Below are 27,811 nucleotides of genomic sequence, written 5' to 3' on the forward strand. Positions count from 1 at the left end.
CAAATGTCTTATTTAAATTATTTTCATTATTAAACTTTGTTATTTTAGGACCTATTACATAACATTACTGTGTTCAAGGTATTGGAAGGAGAACCTTGTGACTTAAATCTTAAATCCATCTTTTAAGGGAAAGAAATCCATCTTTTAACTATCAGTTATTATCCTTTGTGAATTCATTATCTTAATGCATTTTTTAGCACCAAAGTCCTTGAGCAGTTTCTTATGGCCCAGCTCAGCCCTGCCAGGACACATCTTGACACAAGGAAAAGAAATTCCTCTGTCGAACAGGTTTTAGGCTTTTACCAGGAAGGAAAGAAATCTCATATTTACTATCATAGAATATTTTAATTTCATAATATTATCAAGAGAATATTGTGAGCTCTCTTGGGGGAAGGGTGATGCTGGTGATTGAACTCAGGATCACTTAACCGCTGAACTACACTCCAGTCCTTTTTATTTTTTTATTTTGAGACAGGGTCTCACCAAGTTGTCTAGGGACTCACAAAGTTGCTGTGACGATTCTGAAACTCACAATTCTCCTGCCTCAGTCTCCAGAGTCACTGGGATTACAGTTGTGTGCTACTATACCCAGTGAAGCTCCATTTTAAGATGAGCAAATTGTAGCAAGGAAAAATTATGCAATTTGTTTCAAATCACAGAGTTCATAGAAAAGTCAGAATCTGAAATGTGTCTCTGCATCTACACTTCTCTCTGGGGACTAACAAACATATTGTGCAATAATATAGCATGATTGGCAGCAAACCACTAATCTTTGTATGGAAAATTATAACAAGCAATTACTGTAAATAGAAACTCTTTGTAGGTATATTGTATAAAGGGATTAATTAACAAGTGGAAATGGTAATGTGGATTCTGTGTTCTTCTTCTGGGTTTTTATATCCAAAGTGTTATATTTTATCCCTGAAAGAAAGCAAAATTTTTATACAAGAATATGAGATTACTAGTGAAACATATAAATCATTAAAGAAAACAACGGCTGGTTGAAACTTCCAGTGTTTCTCAAAGCTTAGAATAAATTATGGAGCTTTTCAATAATTCATATTTTCTCTTTGCACTCTTGAGGTGAATCTGCATTTTTAAACAGATTTTTCTAGTGAAGGTGACTCATAGAACGCACTTTGAGAAACATCAATTTAGAAATCGAATTAAGGAGGTAGAACAGAGAAATGATCATGAAAATATGGCACCATTTTCAGATACCCAAGGAGAAACTGAGTTCTTAGTCCACACTGTGGTCCATGAATAATGAAGATCATATTGCTACAACCTTCCTTTGAATATCAGTTAGGCTGTGAGTAACAAACAGGCTTGTTTTTATGGCTTTGAATTTATGTTCTTAACTGGAATGAGATAGCTCTCGTGTATGTAATATTGTAAGTGCCGAATTATTTATCCTGAAGAATTTCTCTCTACTAAAACCTGTTCTCAGCCTAAGACAGGGGAAAACATGCCTAGTCCTGTCTGCCACTTGTGTTTCCAACCACAGGTGTGTGGCTTATTGAGCCCTGTTAGGCAGCGTTCCCCAGTGAGAGAGCTGGACACACACTGTCCTGTTGCATGTCCTCAGGTGTCCGCTCGGCTATGACTACGAATCTCCCTACTTTGTGGATGCAGAAACTGGAGGACAGAGTGGGTAACTGAATCACAAGACTGCAGTTGGGTTTAGTGGACACAGTGTCCAGGCACTTAGCCACACAGTCCCCAAGGCAGCCAGATGTCCTATCACAGATGGCCGGGGTGCAGGGGCCACTCTCTCTGGCACCCCGGCAGAGGCGTACCCATCTTGTCTGCCTTGGGAGCCCACCATGTCTCCCGCCCACGCTCTGAATCCAGCCTTACCCAGCAGCAAGGCCTCCAGGGTCCCCCTGCACCAGGAATGGAGCTCAGGAAGGAACATCTTTGTTTTTTCCAGAATTGTCTATTTCAGGCCTCTTTCAGCCCCAGCATCCACTTTCCAGCATCCAGTGTGTTCTGTTTCCCTACAATCTTATGACAGCCTCCTGGATCGCTTTTATTTCTACTCCTGTAGAGGTTTTTCTACACAGAGAGATCCTGGAAAATAGACCAGGTCATGTTACTTCTCTGCCATATATCCCAATGGCCTCTTGTTCCCACCACAGTGACTCCAAACCCCAGTCCTTCCTGAGACCCAGTGAGCAGCCCCTCACGACCCCATGGACATGATTTTCTACTTCTTTCTCCTGATTCCTGGGTCCCCTGATGTAGGGATCACTCACCGACCTCTCTTTGGAAGGCTCCTCAGACGCTGTCCGGCTGCACTCAGAGGTCTGCTCAGTGTTGCTTCTTCAGGAAGCTTCCTAAGCACGTCCCTGTACTCAGAGAAAGGCACCAGAGGACAGGGCTTCCCCAGACTTTCCCCTAGAGTGAGAAGCAAATAGCATGTGCTCAGAAACAACATCCATCAGCAACTCCAGGCAGAGCCAGGAGATTAACCCCTGCACACAGGCCCCAAAGCCACACCCTGGCACCCCCACTTCTATTGTGAGGGAAGAGCTGGGGTCTGGACAGAACGGGCAGGGTCTGACCCTAGTCTCAGTGCTGCCATTCCCCCTTGGTCTCAGCCTGCAGACCGTCACCAGGGAGACCCTCCACTCCACCCTTCCAGGGTTTCTCCACACCTTGCTGAACATGAAGTAGCAAAGACTCACTTTATACCTGTAGTGTCATCCCTCAGGAGGGAGGCAGCCCCCCACGGGCCTGCAGCCCAGGGTTTGGGCCTCCCTCCCAGGGAGCCAGTGCCACAGAGACTGTCTGGAAGGCCTCCCCGGAGCCAAAGCCGGTCAGGTGCTCACAGGCAGGGAAGGAGGCGGCTCGGTTTCCCTTTGACTGCACCCAGAGCAATTCCAGCTCAGAGTCCACTCTGGGAAAATACACTCGTGTTTATCATTTAAAACATAAACTCACAGAACCATCTGCTTCAGAGCCAAGCATGCCTGGTTCTGCATTCACGTGTGGAGGGGTCTCAACCACTTTCCTCTGAGGGGCTCATGGGGGGCTGCTGCCATCCCATGAGTTCACTGCAAGCTCCAGTTCCCCCTGTCTCCAAAGGTTCACAGCCTTTCCACGGCACAAGAAACAGCCCTCTTGGATCCTGAACGACTCCATTCCTCTATTATTCTTCATTATCTAGGGATCACAGTATCTTTGACATGCCACCACTAAGCTCAGGACAGAATCTCACCTGATTTTCATCTGAATCCCTTCGACCAGCTTTTTCTGTACAGAGAGATAGTATAAAAATGATATGAAAGATGTCAAGATTACTTGCTGATCAAGGAGATAATTTGCCCAAAGTGAACTTCTATAGCATGTTTTTGTCTGTTCATGATTTAAGAAAATCCCTCAGCTTTTCCTTCTGGGGAAAAGCTAACAACACTCATGCCAAGCCAGGTTGTTCCCAAGGTGTGAAAGTTTCTGCAACAGTTTCCTTCTGCACATTGTGGTGCTGTGGCCTTGGGTGAGCTCCAGACACAGTGGTCATAATGGAGGTAGACCAGAAGGCTGTGGGGCTTAGGGGCCATAGATAAACTCACCTGATTCTTGGGAGAATCATAGCAGTGAGTCATGGGAGACTCGCTGACTCCTTGATGTACTGAAATCCCCCTTGGTAAAAGCCCACTTCACTGTTGAAAGACCATCTGAACTAGTAGCCTGCTCCCTTTCAATTCAGGAAATAGGTCATCTATCTGGGACTAGCATACAGTGTCTAATCAATATATGTTTCCTGTCCCCTTTTCAATATAATCCCCTTTTCAATTTCATTTGACATATTTAATCTCTGCCTATCAGAGAAGAATTCGGCTTCAAATATTTAAATGGTTTCAATAACCAAATTTTGAGGCAAACAAGATTAGACACAAATTTTCTGGCTATTTTTATCATTACGTCACCTTTATCATAATTTCTATATCAATACTGTATCCTAAAACACTTCTCAATGGTGAATGGAACTTTCCCTCATAACCTCCTCTCCTTTTTTATGAAGCCTGAATTGAGTCCCTAATCGATACCAAAAATGAAGTCTCAGCTTGCTGAGGCCCTGACATTACAGAAGTCTTTGACAAGTTCACCACACTCCCAGTGCTTGTTCTCTTCCTCAGCATTATTCAGAAATGCCAATTAGTTTCGTCTGAAATCTAGCTGTCTGGTGGAAACTTGCAAATGCCTTAGTTTCCCTAGCGATGCCTATGGATTTCTCTGCATCACACAGGAAGATTAAATAAGGCCTCCAGAGAATTCATGCTACCTCTAGCTTTTGGTCAACCGAGAAGATGTCCTCCTGGGAACCCATTAGACTTTACCCCGAGCGGTAAAGTCCAGAGCTCAGCTGCCTGCTAACGAATGGCAGTCCACTTACAGGTCCTTTAGTGCTGGCCCTCTAATCTGAGTTCTGTCCTACACAGAATGGCATTTGTTCTACAGCCCCATCTCTTTCTCTCTCCTGTGACTTCTGGAAGTGACTGTGTTTGCCTTCAGTGTCTCTTTGGACCAATTTAAAGGCTGACATCATGACTATCCCCTTTGTCTCTCCAGGTAACAATTTTCAAAGCCATTACTTCATATTGCATTTGACATGAAAGGAAAAGCAAGTGTTATTTAAAATACCAGTTGGGCAGGTAATAAAATCTGTGACTCATTAAATCCATCCAAGCATGGTTTCCCAAGGTCTCCCCAGGTCTGAACAGTTAACTGCAGTGGAACAATCTGACTGTGTTTAACCACCCTTGATTATTGTCTAATGGGGTAATACACTCCTCCGACTCTCTGATTACATCATATGGAAAGATTGCATTCAATGCATCCTATATTTTTGGATACCGAAATAGTGATACCTGGTAAATTCCAAAATAGTGGTACCTTTGATGGATCGTGGGGAAAGAACTTCCATCTTCTGCTCCTCACAATGCGTACTTGATAATCACAACACATTCTGAGGGCCAGTTGAGAGCTGAAGAGGTCGTTCCCGGGCAGCTGGGCTTTGGAAGTCCAGCTTTGCTTCTGTGTTCTTCTGCTTCTTTGTTCTTTGGTTGTTGTAATTGTGGTAAGTCACCATAACAGAGCTGCAGGCCAAGGCAGGCAGCCTTTCTTGCTTTTGCTACCGCTACTGTAGACCGTGAGGAGTAAGCAAGTTACAGTATCAAAATCTATACCTACTAAAGTGCAGACAGTCCCACCACTATTGGTTCCTTCTTGCTCTCACATGATCCAGAAGGAACCAGAATCATAGGAGTCCAGAATTATTTTTCTAGCTTCGAAGATGACCCTCACTGCCGCAGTCTGGCTGCAGCAAAATAACGGGGGGGGGGGGGGGGGGGGGGCGGGGTGATGAACAACTTGTGTACATTGATACAGCAGGAGTAGGAGCCGTTTATTGCAGGACAGGAGCAGTATTTATACATTCCACACGGCTTATCTAATTAGCATAAACTAGATACATCAGTCAACCAATAAGGAATCTCCACACTTAATGGCTCGATGGTGTTACTTCACAAACCACTCCCTCTGGCATTTTGCCAGGCGCCATCCAGACTTGTTTACAGACTCCAACATTTCTCTGGCAAAATGCCAGGCGCCATCCTGACTTGTTTACAGACTCTAACACCTCACCCCTTCCCAGTTTCAGCTTCTGCCCTATCTGATGCCCAAGAAATTGGTTCTCGCTCTCATTTTAAACTGACCTCTTCTTCCAGTTCTTCCTTGTTCCTGTCATTTTGTAAATTCCACATCATATGGCTTCTAGCAGATCATAAGTAAGCATGCTTTGATGGAGTAAGGACTCAGGTTGTCCTGGTTTAGATCGGAGGTGTTCCCCAAAAGCTCATGTGTGACACAATGAGAGAAAGTTGAGAGGCGAAATGATCGAGTTATGAAGCCTTAACCTGCCCAGTGTTGATCCACTTGAATGAACTAGCTGGGTGGGATTGGAAGGCAGGTAGGGGTGGCTGCAGGAGGTGCCTTTGCGGTATATACTTTGTCCTGGGTGAGCAGAGCTCTCTTTGCTTCATGACTGCCGTGTCCTGTGGTGCTTCCCCCTCCACACGGTGATGCCCTGCCTCCCCTCGTGCCCAGAGCAACAGATTCAGCCTTCCAAGGACTGAGACCCCTGAATCCATGAGCCCCAAATAAACTTTTCCTCCTCTTGTTCTTGTCAGGTCTTTTGGTCACAGAGATGAAAAGCCGGACTGAAACACATGTCTCTCAATTAGCAGATGAGAATTAAGGCCCTGGGTTGGTCATCGTCTTGAGGAAGCCGAGATTCTCATTTTCATGTGGAAACAGACTAACCAGAGACAACTCCAAATGACATGGCATCCTTGAGAAGGGGCATGTCAACAAAGTTGAAAAGTTCTGGGAATGTTTTGAACAACAATAGAAGGAAGGGAAACTCCATCATACTTTGGTGGGTGGGGAGGAGACAAGGTCCAAGAGAAGGGCCAGTCAAGAACTACAGAGAGGCAGAAAAGAGTTTGAAAACTAGTTCTTTAACGCCTTTGGTGTCTAGTTTTGGAAGCGTAACCACTTTTATTCTTGTTTTTCACATGTCCTGACTAAAAACAATAAGGCTCACATTATCAGTAATTGTGAGTAGTCAATAAGACAATTTATGTTCAGTTTAACACAGTGTCTGGCCACAGTAAATAACAATCAATAGTGACCATTAAGGTTACCACTGCTGTTGTTTTTATTAACAGTGATCGTATGATTAAGACAAGAACGCACATCCGGGCTGATGGATTACATGCTCCAGCGGACCACGGGAGGGAATTAAAACCAGTGAAGTAAACTGATCGTGAAGGCCCTTGAAGGTTATCGGGAATACAAGAAATTGTTTCTGTAAGCAAGGAAGTGTGATCTATCGATGAGAAAGTGGTAGATACCGTTTTGACCTTTGGTTTTGCTTTGTTTTAAGCAGTGAACTCTGAGTCACTGAATAAAGGGAAAGAATCTCATATGGCCTGGTTACGTGCTAAGTGTGTGGTGCTCTGATGTTCGTTACTGTATAATTTTCTTGTGAGACAGAAAAGACGAGAATAGATGCTGGAATTAAAATCCAAGCACGTGTGATTGCCAAGCCAATTCCTCGCTAACACACACTGATGCTCCCCTGCCTAAAGGTTGCTCATCACATTTAAACTTGCGCCAGATTGTTAAGCTAGAAAGGGGTCAGCCAAATACAGCCCTAGGTCAAATCCTGGTTTTGTAAATAAAATGCTATTGGAATGCGGGCACCCAATGACGCGTTTGTGTGTGACAGCAAGATGAGTAGTGACAACAGAGTCACAGCCAGGAAAGGAGAGCCAGTTTACCTGCTGACCCTATACAGAGAAAGGTCGCCTGCCCTGGGCTGAAACATGGCTGTACCCGGGAAACCATCTCACTCTCCACCTCTTGCATGATGCAGGCTTACTCTCTAGATTGGTTCAAATTATTTCATTGTAAAGACCTTCTTTAGTTCTACGTCAGTTTCAACAGAAAGCCCAGACTCCCTGTGTAGAGCAGGGGACTATCCCTCGTACAAAACACTCAGAATCAGGTATCTCTGGACTTCAGAGGTTTTGCGATTTGGGAATTTCTGTGCAAACATGGTGACTTCTCTTGGGAACGGCACTCAAGTCTAAACTGGAAATTCATTTATATTCTGTCCTATGCACTTAGCCCAAAGCTCATTTTACACAATAGTTTTAATGATTTCATGCAAGAAACAGTTTCACGTGTGGAATTTTCCACTTGTGGTACCCCCCCCCCCAAGTTCCAGAGGCTGGAGCATTTGAGATTCAGATTTTCACATTGGAGCAGCTCAATCTGGGCTTGCTCCGAGTCCTGCTGTCACGGCTCTGACTTCTCCCTTTCTCTTTTCTGTTACTTTCCCCACATGGACAGTCCCCACTGGTGGCCTGATGGCTGCTCTCTCCCCTGAGGCCTGAGCTCCAGCTGTTCTCCCCATGGACCGTGTCCTTGTTACAGCTATGCCTGCTTCCCATCTTCCTATCCCAGTCACCATCTCCAAGGGAACCCACTCCCAGTGCGCCTCCAGCCAGTCCTTCCTTCTTTCCAACTCACAGAGCCCTTGCTGCTCCTCCAGGGCCATCCTCCAGTTCCAGGCTTCCCCAGAAATCACCTCCAGTGGACCCTGGGTGTCTTGGTTCATTGCCAGGTCCCTGCGTCTTATCCCCCTGTTAGATTGCAAGCTCCTCGCGGGAGAGTCAGTCACCTTCGCCACCCATGTTACTGAGCACTACTTCCTACACTAACTGCGTGATGGAAACCTACAGAGTGATATAATGTCCCTCCACAAAACATTTCCTAAAAAACACAGGAATGGCCTCTTGGGTCAAAGAGCAAATAATCTGAATATATTTCAATTTCAGATGAAAAGTAATGTAAGGTTATATTTGTGTTAATGTGAGGCTAAAATATAAAGATTTTAACAATCCTGACCATAGTTCCATTGGCTGGCAGAAAGACTGAAGCTCTGTGAGACTCAGCCTCTTAGGCGCATCTCATCTTGCCTGGAATTTTCCCATCATCTTAGAAATGGAAGAGATGTCTCCAAAATCACTGTCCTGGGCCAGACTTTCTGTTGTGCTTGCCAAATAATAAAGATAATAAGGACAAGGACAGACTGAGTGGACTGGCGGTGACCTGAGGCTGGGGAGACGACAGGAGGGAGGAATGGGGGAACTGACAAGGAGAACTGGCCGTCAGAGACGGGTAAGAAGCACCTGCGTGGGTGCAGACAGCCATGTTCGCTGTTCACCTCCAGAGGCAGGAAACAGGGTCTGGAACATTTTCACCATGAAGAAACGGTGGGTGTCAAGGAGACAGATACACTCAACCTGATTTAAACATCACATGATGCATACGCTCATCACAACATCACAGGCCACCCGCTAACCTGGATGGTTTTATGTTTCGTCTATCAGCTGAAAATGAAAATAATAAAATACTAGAGGACAAAAAAGAACATGAGTCTTGGGAAGCCGTCGCAATGGCCTGCCTTCAGGAGCAACCCATCTCTGACTAGCAGAGACAGCCAATGGTCCTTTACTAAAAATACTATTAGTACAAGGAAAAATGAAAACAAATGTGTTGACAAGTTCATATTTGATCATCTAACTTCCTCGGGTTTCATTGAATACTTGTGCTCATTTCATGTTATTAGATCTGAGAATTCTAATATTTCATTTAATTTTCATGATTTTGCTATTTGTTAACTACTGAAAACTAAAGGTGGCAAATTCATTCAGATTATCACATACTGGCCAAGGATTTTCTATAAAGCAGTTACCTATTAGAAAACATTCAGAAAAGCACATTTATTTTTAATAAAATATGAGTGTGTGTGTATATATATTTGTTGTTTATAGATAGAATTATCTAGATAATTAGAATTTAAAAAATTATTTAGCAAGAAAATATGCTGGCTTCTTCTAATTCTACTGGCAAAGCTATGGAAATACATTCTTTTTTTCTGGAATAAAATTATATAACTAGATCTTTTTGGTTAGGAAACAAAAGATCTGAGATCATAGAGGCCCAGGCCAAGAGGAAGGCACGGAAAAAGCCTCTGGACACAACTTTCTTCTTGCTGACCTTGAACACAGAGAAGCGACTGCTTAGCCTAGGATGGACTCTGTGGTTGGGCACCGGATGTCTCCCACAGTGGACAGTGCAATAACAGTTGAGGTCATATTTTTTTCCACAGGAGCAGAAATTCCCGTTGAAAACAACTGAATTTGTTGGTGGCTTACGGAAGCCTTCTGGTTTTCTCGCTCTAGACACTGAGCCTCTAGACACTCAGTTCTGTGGGGTTAACCAGGTACCCTACCCAGAGACAGGAAGACAGAGAGGAGAGGATTCTTGAAAGAAGAAAGTAGACTTTTCAATAAGAGACGGGTGCCAGGAAGCACGGCTCTGCCTGTCGCTGAGGCTGGACCCTCCATCGTTCCATCTGTGCTCCTGTGATGAAATATTTGAGACTGGACAACAGAAGATCAAGGTGCCAGCAGATCCAGCCTCTGGCAAGGGCTACTTTCTCCTTCCAAGATGGCACCTTATTGTTGAGTCCTCATATAGAGGAAGGTGTAAGAGAAAAAGTCTCTTCCTTGCAGACTTTAGATGTGGGCTCTGCTCCCTGGATCACTTCCTAAATGCCCCCACCTCTTAATATTATCATGTGGACGATTTTCAACGTGAATGTCACGGGACAGGTTCAACCATAGCAGCCATTAGACACCCACAGTGAGGTGTGGAAACAGTCCAGCTGTCCTGAGCTCAGAGCCAGTCATTTTGGCAACCATGTTGTATGAGGTATTATTTTAAAACCACTAAGAACGAATTTGTTGTATGTTTAATTTTTAGATTTTTATCAGCTAGAAGTTAAAATCCTGGTTATAAAAAAGAGAAAAAAATTGGTCACTGCTCAATGGAATATGCCCCTTGCTGATCTGTGGTGCCTGAATCAACACCCCCAGCTCTGTTTACCTTTAGTAAAGCCATTCCTATTTTAGCACTTTGCAATCTACAACTTTCAAATTATTTATAATCCACTTAATCTCCATAAAACCCCAGTGAGAACATATTTTCTATCCCATGTCACTGAGTGAGTGCAGTTCATGAGTGAAGGAGCCTGGGTGCACACTCACCTGCAGTCTAGGTGATACGCCCCAGGTGTTCTCGGAAGTTCTGACAAGCAGGAAGGTGATACACACGCCATAACTGATACGATCAATTAAGAGGAGGCTTCTTCTAAGGGGCCAAGGAAAGAGTGGGCAAGGGTAAGATGAGAAGCAAATAGGAGAATACTGCAGCCCTGGAGGTTAGACAGGACAGAAGCACAGCAAACTTCCCCTCCTGGGCTCCAAACCAAACCTGACTGACAGCACGGCTGATAGCTCCCTGCTCCAGGTGGAATCCCTTGCTCCCTTTTTGACTGCTAGACTTTCTTAAGTGAAAAAAAAAATACATAAATAAGTGAGGGTAGAACAATTAGTGAACCTCAGACTTCCAATGAAGACTAAGAGGCTTCCTTCATTTCAACTAATATCTCCATTTTTATCTGTCAGCATTAAGAAAGGAGAAAGATTATCCATTCAAAGGCAGCTGCCATCCAATTAACACTTGACTCCAAGTAATAAATCATATTGCAGGGCTTATTGACAACCTGTAGGACATTATCTTTCAGTGCCACTTGGCATGACCTTTAACTCAGAAGGATTTAGAAGATGTTCAAGTGCAGCAATTCAGGGGCTGCCACAGTCCCTGCTCATGGCACCTATGGCTGATGCAGGGGAGTGCCAGCAATGCAAGGAAGGGCAGGCTTTGCTTGAAACACAGCCCCTGCTGATTAAGCACCACCCAGCATCTCATGGGCACACGCTCTATTTTTAACACATATATTTAAAATCCACTTGAACTGGATTTTCTTTCTCAAGACTTCATTATCGCTACCTTTTTTCCCCCAGAGAAAAATCAAATGTTCTGTAATGCAGTTTGTGTAGAACATGATTCTTACACCACAGAAAATTCCATTAAATGTCAGAAGAATTTAAAGTCTTGTTGATGAGAATCACAGGCTCGGGAAATTTCTAATATTTAGACCTTTGGAAACATTAATAACCAATGAGTGTGAAAATCTTTTAGAAATCCCTATTTGGCTTTAGAATATAATATGATCACCAGTGTATTAAAAGAAACCAGCAATTATGCATGTAAAACAAGGGAGAGATTTGTAATGCTTTTATTTTGGTGCCATAGAAGCATTTATTCTCATACAGTCTCATATATTTCAAGAATATAAGCATTTATCCTCATTCAGTTATTCACTATACTAAATAACAACGTCTATAAGACTGTTAAAATAATTTGCTATTTTGCTTTATCTAGTGAGCACTGAGAGAAACAAAATATTGAAAGAAAAACAGTGGCAGAATTTTAATATAGAAGGGGATGTCTTCAGGAGACAAAAGAAGTTCAGCACAGAAGAGCATGCATATAGAGACACATGCACACACAACAGCCTCACCTAAACTCAAGAGCAGAAATCCTGCAAGACACGTTTCCTTCCGGTTAAACACTAGATTATTTCAGAAAAGATTCCTATCCCTAACAAGTGTTCATATTTCCTCGTAAGAATACTCTAAACCTTCCCAGCCTCTGCCTTCCTGCTCCAGCAATAATTACAGTCCTAGATGTATGAAGCTCGATGGTGCAGACAGTAAAATATTCAGCAAAGAGCTACTGTGGAGACTAGATAATTAATCTCAAAAGTAATCAGACTGAAAAGTTAGGAAAGAACATCATCTGGGGAAAATACTTTTGAACTCCATACAAAAGATGCTACTAAAATTTACAAAAGATGATAACCTGAGCCCAGTCCCAATTTCCACACTGATTCTTAATATATATATATATATATATATATATATATATATATATATATATTACATATATATGTATTCTTCCTCTTACAGAACTCATAATACTGTGAAACAAACAAACAACTAAACACTACACGAAGAATAGCCAATGATCATAAACTGTTATTATCATAAAAAAATTTCATAGATCTAGGAAAGTTGCATAAAAGTGGTAAATTTTAAATCCAATTTCAAATAGACAAAATTTGGTAGGAAAATCAGGAAAAAAGTCTATAACATGAAATACTGGAGAAGTTGGAGGAAATATATGCTAAAACTAAATACCTAAAACGTTCTTTCTTGAGTTGAGCATATCACCGATGGTTCAAGAGGAGATGGGAAAAGGGGTAAAAACTTGGTCCATGAAAGATTCATACTGGCTGCCTGCATCCCAAAACTCTGCCCTAATCTGAAGTTATTATTGTTTTTATTTCACAATAAGTATGTAAAATGGACACGAGTTTTAGATTTCATTTCCTAAATATGATCATGGATAGTCAACCTCTTCTTCTCTGATCTCAAAAATAAGCAAAAAAAAATCTAATTTATGAGATCTCTGAGAACTAGATGAGATGAATTATGTGGCATGCTTAGCATGATGCTTGATACGTACATTAAACAAATGTTGGTGCATTTAGTACCTAAATATGAGTTCCCTTTGCATTTGGTACAGGAAATTCCTACAGTCTGATATTAACATATCATAAAGCAGCAGAACATAATGATACTTGAAGACACAAATTTTTTCTTTAGTATTCACACTACCCTGATAAAAGAAAATTCTCCAAGTTACAATTTTATAAATCTGCCTTGCAGTAGTTCCCATAGGAGCTCAACAAAGCAGATTTGTCATGATTTAAGCACAATTGATGTGTGTTCCTCTTGAACCAAAAGGACACCCTTGTGTTTAAGCTTAGTGTTTGAGCTTCTGTGGCACTTCCATGGCATGTGCCCATTTCTGGTGTTAACTGCTGGCTCATAGACAGCTTTTCACATGCACCATTTTGATTTTGGGGTTTCTGTTAATTCTGCCTATGTTGGCACACTCTTCTTCTGTTTGTTTTCCTTAGGGTCCTGCCTGATGTGTTGCATAGCTGCCTGACGGAGTTATAATGCAAGGTTCCTAAATTAAGCACAAGGGTAAGTGGGGGCTGTGGCTCTCTGTGCATTCCCTCAATTATCTACCAACACCGCTGGCCACTCCAATCTCAAAGTAAAACTGGCACATATTTCTTACTCCCTCCTTGAGCCGTAGTCAGCCCCCAGTTTCCCCAACAGCTCTACACCTGGCCTCTGTTTATTACTTGCAGGACAGGGAGGTATTCAGGTGAAGCCCCTAAGTCAAGGTCACCCCCAGAAGCAGGAGTCTCCATTCTGCACACGTGTGAAAAGCCTAACAGTGGAAGATGTGGTTGCCATTCCCTCCCTCCCAGAATGGAGCCCAGGGTTTCTTTGCAGCTGTGCAGGACTTTAATGAGACATGTGCTGTCCAAGTTCATGCTCTTGAGCACAGATGTTTGACCTTTCCAAAAATAGGGGAGTCCTGCCTTGAGGACAGAGAGCTGCTCGCCTCAGTAAACAACACATTACCAGCAGAGTAATGAGTTAGAAACTGGAACGAGAGGAGCAGGGTCTTCAGGATGGGAGAGGGTAGTTTATGGCCAGGAATGACAAGGTGATGAAGTGAGTCCTCTCTGCCCCGGGCTCTCCCACACTCATAAATACCCTACCTAGTGTTTTCCATGAAACAAGAAAACTCCAGAACATGGAGCTGAAACTAAGTAGCAAGCCTATGTCATTTAAGGGATATTCCATGCAATTAAACAAGATCTGCTAAATAAACATTACTGAGCAACAATCACGCTTCTATTCAATGATTTCACGAACACATTCTGGGATTTGATACTTTTTTGCCTTATGATTTAGGTGCTTATGCTGCTGAACTCTAATTAATTTGTCTTTTATGCACTTCCAATTAAAAGGTTGCTATGCTTTTAATGTTTCCCCACAGACATTTGCTTCTTCAAACGTGCAGGCCAAACATGCTTTACTAAAAGGTAGCACCTGCTCCAAACAGAGGTTCTTCCCAAATCCCTGCCTATTTTTCCGGCCCAGTTTTTCTTGCAGCTGACCTGTGGAAGATTCCATCAGACTCCTCCTCTCATCAAAGCCCTCATCCATGCATGGTTGACAGAGGCCCTGTTTCAGGGCAAGCCTGCAGCTACAGCCTAGGGTCCAGGGCAGCGATCAAAATAGGGTCTGATCCCGTGTAGTTGGGAGCCAGGGCTTCCTGGTCCATTTTATGAGCAGGGAGATTTTGTGGGGTTCCATGGGAACTGGCGGCCTGACAGGAAGTCCCCAGAGTGGAGCTGTGAGATTGTCCAGGGACGGGTCCAGCTACATGTTTAAATAGCAGTAGCTATTTGACCAAGGAAGGTTTTTCCAGGGTCCCTGTCAATCCGCTTTCTGTCACAATGACTAAACCTAAAGAGAATGGGGTGACTTTGGCTCACAGTTCGGGTTTCAGGCCACATTCTGCTGGCACTGACACTTTTTAGGCCTGTGGCAAGGCAGAGCACCTTGGCAGGAGCTCCACGTCTGGTGGAGCAAATGACTGTCCTCAGGGTCAGAGCAGGAAGAAGAGACTGGCCTCACTGACCCCTTCAAGGACACATCTCCAGTCCTCCCACCTCTCAAAGGGTCCACCACCTGCCAGCGGAGCCAAGCTGGGGACCAGACCCTTAACACATGGGCCTTTAGGGGAGACTGCGGATCCATACCACAGAGGATCCCCAGTCACACCCTGGGTGACAGGAGATCCTGCGGGGGTTGCCGTGAGCAGAAAGCAAATAAGACAAGAGAGACTCGCTGTACCCCACATGGAAGCACTCAAAAACGCTAGCCGCTTTTATTTGATCTAGGCTTTTTTAGCACATTTGACTTTTTCTTTATAGCCCATCCTGGGAGGAAAAGCTGCCAGCCTCACACACTGAATTAAAATAGATTTTAATTCCCCCCAGGACAGAACTAAATCTGGGCACCTGTGCTTTCCCATTTCGCTAGGTAAACCCCGTAGGCTCCCTGACAATATGCTCACCCATGTCTGGAAAGACCAGAGGAATTCAGGAACTGCCCTCCCTGGAGAAGAGAACCCTGCTCGTTACACGAGAGTTCTGCATCCACTTTTGTTACAATTGCTAGATGCCTACTTTATTAGTTATAAGAAATCAATTGTGATTTTAAAAAAGTCTCCAAAGAATCAGAAGAAGCTAGATCTAGATGATATAAAAGTTTTACCCAATATAAACTCTGGAGGAGGTGACAGGAGCAGGGACCCAGGACCTCACCCCAGAGGCATTCCAGCCCCACCCCATGCTTGAACACTGGGTTCTTTATTCTAAAATTAGAATGTCCTTGGCATTTCTGGACATTGGATGTCCCGCGCTCTCTCTGTGCCCTATGCATCATGATTGTCTTAATTTACAGAGACAACACAAAACTTAACATGCAGTGGTTTTGCCAGGCTCAACTCAATGATAAGTGGTATGTGGAAATATTCCAATGATATTTCTGTGGTTCATTAGGATCCAAAAATTCCAAACTCTCAAACTACATTCCAAATGCCTCAAAAAAGAGCCGAGTCTTTTTCAACTTTCTACCCACAAAGACATATATGCACATCACCTGTGAGTGAACACAAGAATCAGTGAGCAAGAAGCACGCACTGCGTATTTAAGTCTAGCTTCTAGAAATCCGCAGCCAGGCTTGGGAGCGGGATCCCGGCTCTGGTGGAGTTTCCACAGCACTTCAGGCCAAAGATGACCTCGTGCTGATGCCCAAATGGGAAGAGCTGCCAGCAGGAGCTCTGAATCAGGAGTTGGAGGAGCTGGTAGGGAAGCAAGACCCCACACTGGCCTTGCCAGCCTGGCTCACAGGCCCCTGGGGACCTGCAGGGGAAAGGCCCCACCTTCTGCTCCACAACCCCTCAGCACCTGCCTCCTTCCCAGCCAGGTTCCCTGTGTGCATGGTCTCCTACGCGACCCAGAGGCACCACAAATGTAGGTCTCCAAAATGCCATTCCTCTCCTCCTCCTTCTCCTCTTCTCTCAGAAATCCCTGGCCTCCTATATATTCAACTTACATTGCAATGTCCCCATTGGCAACCCAGACTGCCCTCCCAGGGGCAGGTCATTCAAAACCTCTGCCCCAGTTTCTTCACCCTGAAGATAGGTGTGATAATAGTACCTCCTTATGTGGGGTGAATGAATTGATGTATGTCCTACAAAGAATAGTGCCTAAGTATTAGCCATTTCAAAAATCATTACTATTATTATTTCTGAAAGCTGATGACTCATCCTTATCTACAAAAATAAATCCCACATTCATCTCAAAATCTGAAATGCAAATCTGTCCTCTTTATATTTGCATATCTCAAACCTGCTCTTTTGTATATACTTCTTCTTTCAATCATGACACCCTCATTCACCACCCATTTACCGGAGCCAAGGGGTGCCACCTGCTGACCCCACACTCTCCAGGCTTCCTTGGCAATCCAGGAGGACCGTGAACTTCACTTTGGTTCTGGTCCTCCTTCCTGAACCCTTGGCCTTATTCCTCTTGCTGGGAAGACATTGCCACTGCAAGCCTCCCATCTTTGGGCCATGGCCTCCTGCAGCCATTCCCAGCTCCAAAACCAAGTCTGACCCTTGAGTTAGTGATGAACACATTTATGGGAAGATGGGAGGCACATTTCAGGATGGAGCTGCTCCTGGGACACTTCAAAGCTCTGCTTCCTTATTCAGCCGAGTGGTCAGCAAAGGCTGCTTAATATACCCTTTTATTTGCAATATTTATTTAATTAAAAAAAACATCTATCAGGGTACAATGTCTGTAAGAACGGCCTGTACATGATTTCTAGGGCTTTTCATAATTCAACTCCCTTCCCCAGTGTCCCCTCTCTGCCCTCCTCCTAGGTGGAGGTAACATGCTGTCTCCAAACACACTGTGCAAAGAGATTTTTATGCATTGTGTAATAAAGGAGAGGAGGCAGGGACGGTAGCAAGAGGATCCCTCATGGTCCCAGTGGTCTGCAGATCTTCCCACCACAGCAGACCAGAGCTGGGACCTGCCAGGGCACAAGTCACTTCACAGATTCCTCCACACGCCCATGTGCTGTACAATCAGCAAGCCAATCAGGGTCTTTACAGAGTATAGCACAGCACAGAGTCCAGAAATCCAACCCAGGAGTCCTGGAAGTCTCGTCCAAACCAGCCCTCCCCACATTACTGCTGGGCAGCTCCTGGGCGGGAGCCTGCTCCTCCCAGTGTGCACACGAATCATACATCCACACACATATGTGAGCATGTGCTGTGTGTGCATGTGTGTTTTAAGTGTGTTGTGTGTACATGCATGTACTTCACTGTGTGCACAAGTATGTTATGTGTGCACGTGTGTTGTGTGCACTGTGTGTTGTGTGTGAACATGTGGCGTGTGTGTGTGTGTGTGGTATGTGTATACGTGTGTGCATGCTTGCCCTCCTTGCCAAACAACAATGAAAATTCTTCTCTTGTCTGCTGGCTCCTGTTACTGTCTCCTGCCTCAGGAGTCTCAATACTGAGTACCTTATCCCTATTACCATATCTCTTTGCAAGGAGTTCCAGAGATTTTACAGCAACATTCTTTATCCTTATAGAATAGTTTATCTGCCTCTAACACTCTGAGGATGGTTACAATGTCCACCTCCCAGAATATCACATCCTGCTTGATTTCATGGCTTATCTTGAAGGACTGGCCCCCACTGCACAAAGTTCCCCCTGATTCGAGATCTGCCTCATGAGCCTCTGCATGTGCTGTTGGTTCCATCTGGAAAACCTCTCTCTTCCTCAGAACCCAGTTAGCTCCCACGAAGGCTGCCTTCTTCCTTCCTTTCATTGTTCATTTTCTCTGGAGAAACCTCTGCTCCACTTTGGACCATCATATGCGTCATCCAGACCACTCATGGCATCGCTCTGGGGAGGGGCATTCCCTCCTGTTCAGACCCAACCTAAATGGCCTCAGGCTCTTTCTTTTTCTCTTCCCCAGCAAAGTACACTATTTTCATGCAATTTCTTTCCTGCTCCTGCTCGCTCTCCCCCCACTGTAATGGTGCCTCTGAGGAGCAGGGAGCACACTTTGTGTTGGTCCCTGCCAGAAGCCAGCACAGTTCCAGATGCAATGACACCAACAAGTGAGCCCCTGAGTGCTAGATTCCAGTGGATCATAAATGTCCCATTAGCTCATCAAACGAAGTGCAAAGCTAATGAAGATTTGGGGACAGTTGTTTTATATACTTTAGGGGTAAGGGAAACAGAGTGAGAGAGGAATGTTCAAATGAAAACCCAGGGAAAGACGACATACTGGGTGGAGGACCCAGGGAGCTCAGTGGTGGAGCGCTTTCCCAGAACGGTTCAATGCCCAGGCCTGTGACAGGGGAAACACTGTATAATAAAACTTGGTGGCTCTTAAGGAATTCTGCTAACCCCCACCTTAGTTCTGATGAAACTTGAGGATCCTGCAGACGCAGCCACCTACGTGGCCAGAAAATCCTGCCCAATGCTCAGGAGGAAGCAAGCAAGTCAACAGACTGTCAGCAGCACAATTTCTCAAGCTCGGGGGAAATGTTGACATTGATGTCTTTTACCCTGGAAAAGGTCAAAGGGGTCTCTGCAGAGGCGTTATGACAAGACCATGCTGCCCTTTATTTGCAGAGATAGAGCTGCCGCTGCAGGCCCCGCCGAGGGCTGGGCTGGGGCTGGGCCTGAACGCACATGCTGTGGGTGATGGATTTGAACCTCTTACCCAACCTCTCCACTGTGCAGGTGGCTGCTGTCTCGAATTAGCAAATGACTGGCCCAGCCACAGGAACATTTAGTGACAAATATGACCCTTAAATATTAGCCTTCATATTTTCAATGTACTTCAGGTGAACTAAATGAAGATAGATCAAGCCTCCACTCAACTGTTCCAAATTGCAGTGTCTCACAGACAGCAGGATGCATGGAGGATCACCTGGAAGATCTCAGCTGCCGGGAGGAACTGGGCAGACCCAGCCTGGCACTCCAGTCATTCTCCTTGTTCTGCACCTACTGCCTTGAGTCATATTCCTTCTGAAAACACTATCACTGTCTCCTGACTACATAACTGCCCAGAATTCTCCAAGGGTTCTGCTGTTGGGAGGGCTACTCACCATGCTAGACACAGAGGCCCCGCACCTCCCGAGGGGTATGCTCTGCTCTCCAAGTCCATCCCAGAGAAGGCTCAGGCACCAAAGCCTCCAGAGAATTCTTCTCCATTTTAAAGAAAGAGAGAAGCACAATTCTAATGCATTTACTCTAGTCAAAAATATGAAGATGATAAAGAAGTGGATGATAAGAATTCTGTGGAGGGGAGTAAACAGGATCCCGAAATGCCTGTTTGCAGAAAGTCTCACTAACAAGCCGAAAGCCAAAGTTTTAAGATCACTCGTGAAAATGCCTCCCAGGATGTCGCCCCTGATTAAGGATGTGTGAGGGTTATTGAGTTTTGAATTAGATGCACTTTAATAAAACAGTAGAATGTTCTTATCTGATTGCACCTGCATTGATTGTGTTAAAGAGGTCTACCCTTGGATCTGGGTCAACGATTTTACATAAACTTACTGGGGACTCAGGCTGCATGTTTGTGTTCTGGTTTTTGTAGGCTTCGATTTGTTAGATTTCAGTAATCTAAGGAACTTGCGAACATGCCTACAGCTGATGAATACAGTTTTTTTTATTTTTGCCTGGGTTATACTTAGTTTAATCTTCCTGGATACACATTCAATAGAGTTACTCTTTTCAAACTTTATATCAGTAGCAGAATTTTGTTTCAGACTTTTTTAAGTTTTAAGAAGTCTTTCATACAAATGTGAAATACACAGTTAATATCATCACAGAGAAAAACTAGCTGCATATCTAAATAAAAAATGCACAGAGTTCATAAGTAAAATGTAAAATATGTGTTCAATTGATACGCATTCAGTATCATACTTCAAAACACAAGCTCTATGGTTTCTGATAATGTCTAGAAGCTCAATATATACACCAGACAACCTCTTATCTATTAGGACCATAAATCTCACTTTTGCAAATAAAGACATTAATTGAGCTGAAATTTGGAAAGTTTTCCATTGTCTTGTGATTTGTAAATACCATTAATCTTATGAGAACATTAACAACAGCATCTTAGAAGTTTTCCCTCTTTTAGAGAAGTTCTTAGTTTTTTAGATTTGACAAAAAAAGTAAAACCAATGCCTCCACATTAGAACTCAGGAATTCTTTCCTTCAACAGATTTTTTTCGGCCCTATGTGGAGTGGGTGGGAATTGGGGTAGGATGATAATCCAGCCTTCATGGAGCTCTGGGGCTGGTGCAATGGCAGACAGTGAGGAGTAAGCAAATAAACACGGTGGACTGGATGTGGTGGAAGACATCGAGTGGTGGTGGCAGGAAGGTGGAGGGGAGGAGGGAGACTGCAGGACAGTTGTGTGAGAGAGGCAAAGAAAGGAAGAGATTAGCAGGAATCTGGCTGAAGAGAGGGAGGAGATGTGAAGGAGGGGGAGGATGTTCTAGGTATGAAAATCAGCAAGTGCAGAGACGGAATGTGGATGTGAGCCTGGTGTCCTGGGGAAAGAGAGGGTGCCGAAGGAGAGGCCCGAGGGGACAGAGGATGGGAAGCTCCCTGGGGGCCAGATCACCAAGATCTGGGAGGGCGAGAGAAAGACCTTTGGTTTCGGTGTCAGTGCGATGAGGAGCTGCTTAATAATGTAAACAGGGCAGGACATGTTCTGATTCACAAGTTGAAATACCATCCCGACTGCCGTATGGAGAGTGGGTTGGTGACATACACACACAGGATATATCAAGCACGGCAAGTCACCCACCCGTCTCTTCTCCTTCTCTCACTCAGGAAGAGAATCTGACACATCTTCTGAAGAGGAATGCAGCCACCTAAAACCTACTCACTTGCCCTGATGCAGGCAGGACAGGGTCAGAGGTTGCTGTGGGTTCCTGAGAACTTTGCTGGCGAGGGGGACAAGTGTGGGGCATGTGTCCTGGTTGCCATCCTTGCTCCTCCTGCTTCGGGCAGAGATGTAGACTTGACAGCTGAAGAGGTGCAGGCGTCGTGGGCCAGGGAGACTGCAGGAAGGTGCGGCAGGAAGGTAGAGGAGCCTGAAAACCATGCAGTCACCGTACAGCTCCTGGAATCTCCCTCCGGGATTCTTCTGGAGAGAGAGTAAATGTTTGCCTGGTGTCTGCCACTGGTACTTCAGGGTTAATGCCAACCTAATCTCACCTCGTCTGGAGTTTGCAGCAATGCCTCAGAGGAGTCAGAGGTGCTTGGGCTGGGTGTTGTGGTGGGAGGGGAACTAGCAGATTTCCAAGGGTGTGTTTCTGGAACGGCCGTTGGCTGACCTGAATGTGCAGGATGAAGGTGGACTAGGTAGAGGAAGAGAAGACCAGGGAGGGCTTCCAGAAGCCTGGAGAGAGTACCTGGTTGGATTGAAGTGTGGGCCATCAAACAAGCACGGAGCCTACAATTCCAGATGGAAAGATTGATAGTGAAAACCCGAGGAACCCTTCTGTACATTTCTTCCATTTTCTTTTTCCAGAGGAAAGAAGTAGATTCCTAGCTGAGACTGAGAAGGACAGCCATGATGCTGGGCACTCAGAGAGGGAAGGAGAGGTGTGAGATGGCGGCTGGACAGGGAAGGAAGGAACAGAGCTGGGGGCCAGGGGAACTCGAGCTACCAGGCAGGGCTGCACACCACTCCATGTCCAGGGTACGTCGAAAGTGAGACGATCTTTCCCACCCACAGCGAAGCAGGTAGTTTTCCCCAGGCCACATGAAGCAGGCTGTGGACACACAGTTAACAGAGGTGGATTCAGCCAAAATCGCAGGTCTGTTTGGGGGTTACCTCGAGGGACAGAGGAGAAAGAGCACCGAGGATGTGTCCCGGGTGTCACGGTGGCGATGGACCATGAAATCAATGCTGGGTGAGGAGGGGGATGGAAAGGGCAGCTTAGGCGATTGGCAGGGCTCAGTTAGATGAGCTCCCATTGACGCTGAGGCACCAGAGTGAGTGAGCTGGAAAGATAAGAGGCTGGATCACAGAACAGGATGCTTTAATTAAAGATTTTTGTAGGGAGTGTGGTCATTGATAATAATAAGTACAAGGAGATGATCGTGAAAGTGGGAGGCAGGGGTGGGAGGAACAGAGCTGCGAGGGAGGTGAGGGAATAAATGAGGGCATCAAGGCTCAGGGCACAGTGCTTGAGGTCCTTCGCCTGGAGGGGAATGTCACAGGAGTGGTGCTCAGTGCACCGGAGAGAGACAGTAACACGCAAGCTGTTAGCACTTAGCTCCGGTACTGCCCACAAGAAGGAAAGGAGGCAGCCTTTGGAAAGTCCTGGTGGCATGTGCTTCAGAGATGCGGGTGGGTTTACCTCTTTGCTTGCTCATCTGATGGAGAAGAGGCAGACCGTGGTCCATAAGAACAAGAGAGGCACCAGCTTCCCACCAGTTCCTGCCAAATGCACAGCGCGGAAGGGAGCACCACTTGGAAGATCTGCATGGAAAAGAGTCCTAACAGTGCTATGTCGGGTGGGAGCAGGAAGGTGGTGCAGGAGAGGAGGAGGACTCCACGGGGAGGCCACTGTGGTGTGGATGTACTGGGGAGGGGGGAAGAAAAGGGAGGGGGAGGAAAAGGGAGGGAGGGAGGGAAGGAAGGAAGCTGAGGATGCATGTGTGAAGGTTGATTTGGGTGTCAGTGGCACTGGATTCAGGGATGCCCAGGGAGCTGGTAAAGCATTACTTAGGCTCAGTCACTGGATTAATCACCTCAATGCTGTGGTGGGCTCTGAGCCCAGGTCTCTGTTGAAAGGGAAGCCCAGAAGTTTAGCATTTGGAGAGAATCATTGGGCTGCTGCAGGTGTGTCTGTGAGAGTGTTTCTGGAGGGAAATTGTGTCATGTGAATCAGTGACAGAGTGGGGACGGTCCCCCCTCAATATGGGGGTGGGGAAGCACTATTCATCAGCTGAGGTCCTGGATAGGACAAAAGGCAGAGGAAGGGCAGATTCCCACTCTCTCTTCCAGAGCCAGAGTGCCCTTCTTCTGCCTTTGGAGACCAGAACCCCAGGCCGCCCAGCCTGTGAACTCCAGGACCCATACAAGTGCTCCCCCAGGTTCTCAGGCCTTCAGCCCAAGTGTGAGTTACACCATCAGCCCCCTGGTCTGAGGCCTCCCCACTCAGACTGAGCGGCGCTACGAACTTCTGTAGCTCCCAAGCCTGCAGCGGGTCTTCTCCCCCTCCACAATCAGAGGGCTGTTCCCTAATGAGCTCCTCTCCCCAGAAGTCCCAAGTCTCTGCAGAGCCCCGCCAAGAGCAGCCCATGTGCGTCAGCACCTGAAACACTGAGACTGAAATGCCACAGAGGACCTCCAGTTTGGAGGGTGGGACTGGTGCCCAGAAGGAGCAAGCTCACCCCATGGCGGTCTCCCTGGGAGACAGAGCTTCTTGCAAAGCTTCAAGAACTGACCAGTCCTCCCTCCCTCTCTGAGCACCTGCTCTAAGCTGAAATTGGACAAGCTTGGTCAGGCTGCCTCAATTCGTCCTGCCCTCAACTTCTTCCACAGACAGAGGAAAATGTCAGAGGCTGTTTGCAGAGATATCGTAAACAGCTGACCGTTGAAAAACATGGGTTTGGACCTCTCAGAGTTCACTAATAGGTAGATTGTTTTTTTCAACAATCTGAAGAAAACTCCTGGTCAAACCACACAGCCTAGAAACATGGAAAAATAACAAAAAGATATGTATGTCATGAATATATAAGATACTTGCAGATAATAGTCTATGTCATCGTTTACTTCCATAGAATACATACAGACCTATTATAAAAAGTTAAAAATCATCAAACTTATGCACACAAGCACAGACTGTATATATGACACCACCCACATTTGAGAGAAAGTAAACAAACATAACAGGAAATTGCCTTCGGCAGTCCAAAGCGACTTCTCAGCTAGTTCTTAACTATTTTACACAGAACATACACATGTGTTAGTTGGCCGTTCATGCAATCAATAGCTTTGGGGGTCAAAAGTTAGGAGATGGATGGGTAGCACTGGTGCACTGGTGCAGAGCGGATGCCAGAGTCCTGAGCAGCCCATCTAGTGCCAGCCTAGTCTCCATCTGCTGGTCCTCATCACTCCTACCTGGTCGCTGTCACCACCAGGAGCCCCGCACCAACACCCCAAAGCCCCCATCCCTCAGCGCTGACCACATCCAGCCCAGCACCACAGACAGCAGCACGAGGCATGTCCCAGGCCTCACATTTGCTCCTGCATCTGGGCACACAGTCATTACAAGGAAGGTCTTGGGCACAGTCAAATGGGTCCCTGTATTACGTGGATATGCTTTCGTGGGCAGGAAGGACACCAAAGGTGTACCTCCACACAGACTGCCATGGAGGACACAGGAAGTACCTTCGCAGCGCCCCAGTTGGAAACAGGGTGGGGTTGGCCCTGGGAGGAGAAAAGGGTGTATGTGGTCACTGGTGTCGGGCCCTGGAGAGTTCCCAGCTGAGGGCAGGAAATGCGCAGCAGACCTAAGGTTGCAGACAGGTGCTGCGCACTTACCCATAGAACAGCAAGAGCAGGGAGAGGAGGCAAGAGCCCAGGGCGCTGCGGAAGCCCAGGCCAGCAACACCAGTCCCAACCTCAGGTGGAGGACCACCTGACGTCCCCGGAGGCCCCAGGAGTTTACAGTCTCCAGCAGTTGGGTGCCAGGGTGCAGGCAGTCCAGGGAGACCCAGGGGCCCCGCTTCAAAGACAGCACAGAGGAGCGCGAGGAGAAGGCTAAGGAAAACCAAGGAGACAGACCCAGGCCAGCATCAGCACCCACAGACGCCCAGAAATCCCTCAGCCACAGGATGCCAAAGGGACAGAGGCATGGCACCAGGCCGCCAGCTGAGAATCCCTCCACCAGAGGCCACACAGCAAGAGACAGCTCACCACCTCTACCCACCGATGAACCCACCGTTCATCTGAACAGAGGAAATGAGTGTGACATTCCCACACAGGAAATGGGCCAGAGCCGAGCTGAGGGCCTCAAGCGCTCGCTTTTGCCTGTTGACCAGATCAAAGAATTACCTGCGGAGGTTTCAAGTCCTGGAACACAGCAGCCGCCTTCCCGGCTGCCCCAGGTGTGAAACCAAGAAAACAGGCAGCTTCTCAGCAAGGTGGGGCAACAGGAACAAATCGGGGCGGGAGTACTGGAATTTGATACTGGACACTCAAAGCAGATGGGGAACTCAGGAGGTTGGATATGATAAAATAAGGACGAAATCCCAGCACCACAGTCTCTGCTGCTGCAAGAGGCACCAGAGTGGTCCCTCCACCAGCAACGTGGAATTAAAGGAAGCTGGATATTCAGGAGGACTGAGGCTGTGAGTACCGAAGTTTTAGAGATCAAAGACACTGCCAGACCTAACGGAAAGGCTCCTGCACAATAGCCTTGTGTGGGAAAGAAACCACACCTCTCCCAGTGGGCAGGAGGTGGACAGAGGCAGGAACTGTTTTGCAGCTGTGGTACCAGAACCAGCAGCTGAGGGAGCAGATTCCTGGCAAACCTGAGTTTGGCTGAAACACAGAGCTGACAAACCCACATTCCATGACATAGAGTGTGCCTAAGTGACCAGGAGAAGATCAAACATGGAGAGCGGTTACACAGGGGGGAAATTGGTCACCAAACCTACCCAGATCTCCCTCTCCCCCTGCAATGCAGCTGCTTTCAGGAAGAGCTGGGAGAGACAGCCTGGCTGGGAATTCAAAAGGGTGGGTGTGGGCCAGAGTGAGTTTGGAGACTGAACCTGAGACCAGGAAACTTTGGGTCCACAGGTGGAATAAGAATTGGCTCCTCTACCACAGGAGTAGAACCCAGGGGGAGATGCTGGGGTTCAGTCTTCCAGCATGGATGGGAAATTGCTGGGCCCTGGAGATGTGCTTATTTAGAATCTCCAGACCAACAGGCATTCAGCAAAGAGCCTGGAGTCTACCTAAGCCTACACCCCACCTCCAAGTGTTCCAACTACGGGATCACCTCTCTCACTCCAGCAACCCTCCCTGAGGGTGGAGCAAGCATCACACTCCAGACCACCCCACCTAACACTGCTGAGAAGGGAAGCTGAGAATCTTTTGAACTCCAACAGAAATAATTCTTTAACTTCTCCTCAAGATACTTTTCTTCTCCCTCTTTCTGTATTTTCTCTGTGTAATTGTGACCTTAATGGTTCATGGACATTTATACATATTCATATTTGGTTTCTTTTTTCTTTTCTCATTTCTACCATCTTTGAAATCATTAATTTTCATGGGTCAATTTTTTGAGGACTAGGAAGTTTGAATAATATATTTCAGTTTTGTTTTATATTCTTTCATTTTTATTTTTTTTTAATTTTACTTTATATATATGTTTTCTCTCATTTATCTGATTCCGTTGAATATCTCCCTCTCTTTTATTCTACTAACAGCCAATCTCTATTGTTCTCTCTGTCACTCTTCCTTGAATTTTTTACTTCTGTTCTCTTCTTTTCCCTCATAGTCATCACATCTTACATCACTTCCCTTCTCTTCCTGTCCACCATTTGAAATCTTAAACAATTTTTAAAACTTAATGTTTTCAATGTAGGTGATAATTTATCATATCATGTTTATTCACTGTGAAAACACTGTAGGTATCATAGCAGGAACTATTGGGTTATATGCTATATATTGTTTGTGTTGGTTGTTGTTATTATTTGTCTTCCTCTAAATGGTGAGGTACTGGAAACTTTCAGGGACACTGTAAGTCTACAGGGTAGAACTCTACTGCCTCAGATTCATACTGTTAGATGGGTAGATACAAAAACAAGAAGAAAACAAATCTCCCCAAACAACAACAACAAAAATGATACTTCAATAACAGAATTTAACACCAACACAGTGAAGAAATATCAGAGAAGGAGTTTAGAATGTATATAGTTAAGCTAATCTGCAAAGTAAAGGATGATATAAGGAGTGAGATCAGAGAGAAAATAGACGAAATGAAAGATCACTTTAATAAAGAAACAGAGATTCTGGAAAAAAAAATCAAACAAATCCTCTAAACAAAGGAATCAATAAGCCAAACTAAAAATTCAATGGAAAGCATCACCAACAGACTAGACTACTTGGAATACAGAGTTTTGGGCAATGAAGACAAAATACATAATCTTGAAGTCAAAGTTGACCATGGAGAAAAGATGTTAAGAGACCATG

Source organism: Marmota flaviventris, chromosome 6 (assembly GCF_047511675.1).
Source record: "Marmota flaviventris isolate mMarFla1 chromosome 6, mMarFla1.hap1, whole genome shotgun sequence".
Lineage (NCBI taxonomy): Eukaryota > Metazoa > Chordata > Mammalia > Rodentia > Sciuridae > Marmota > Marmota flaviventris.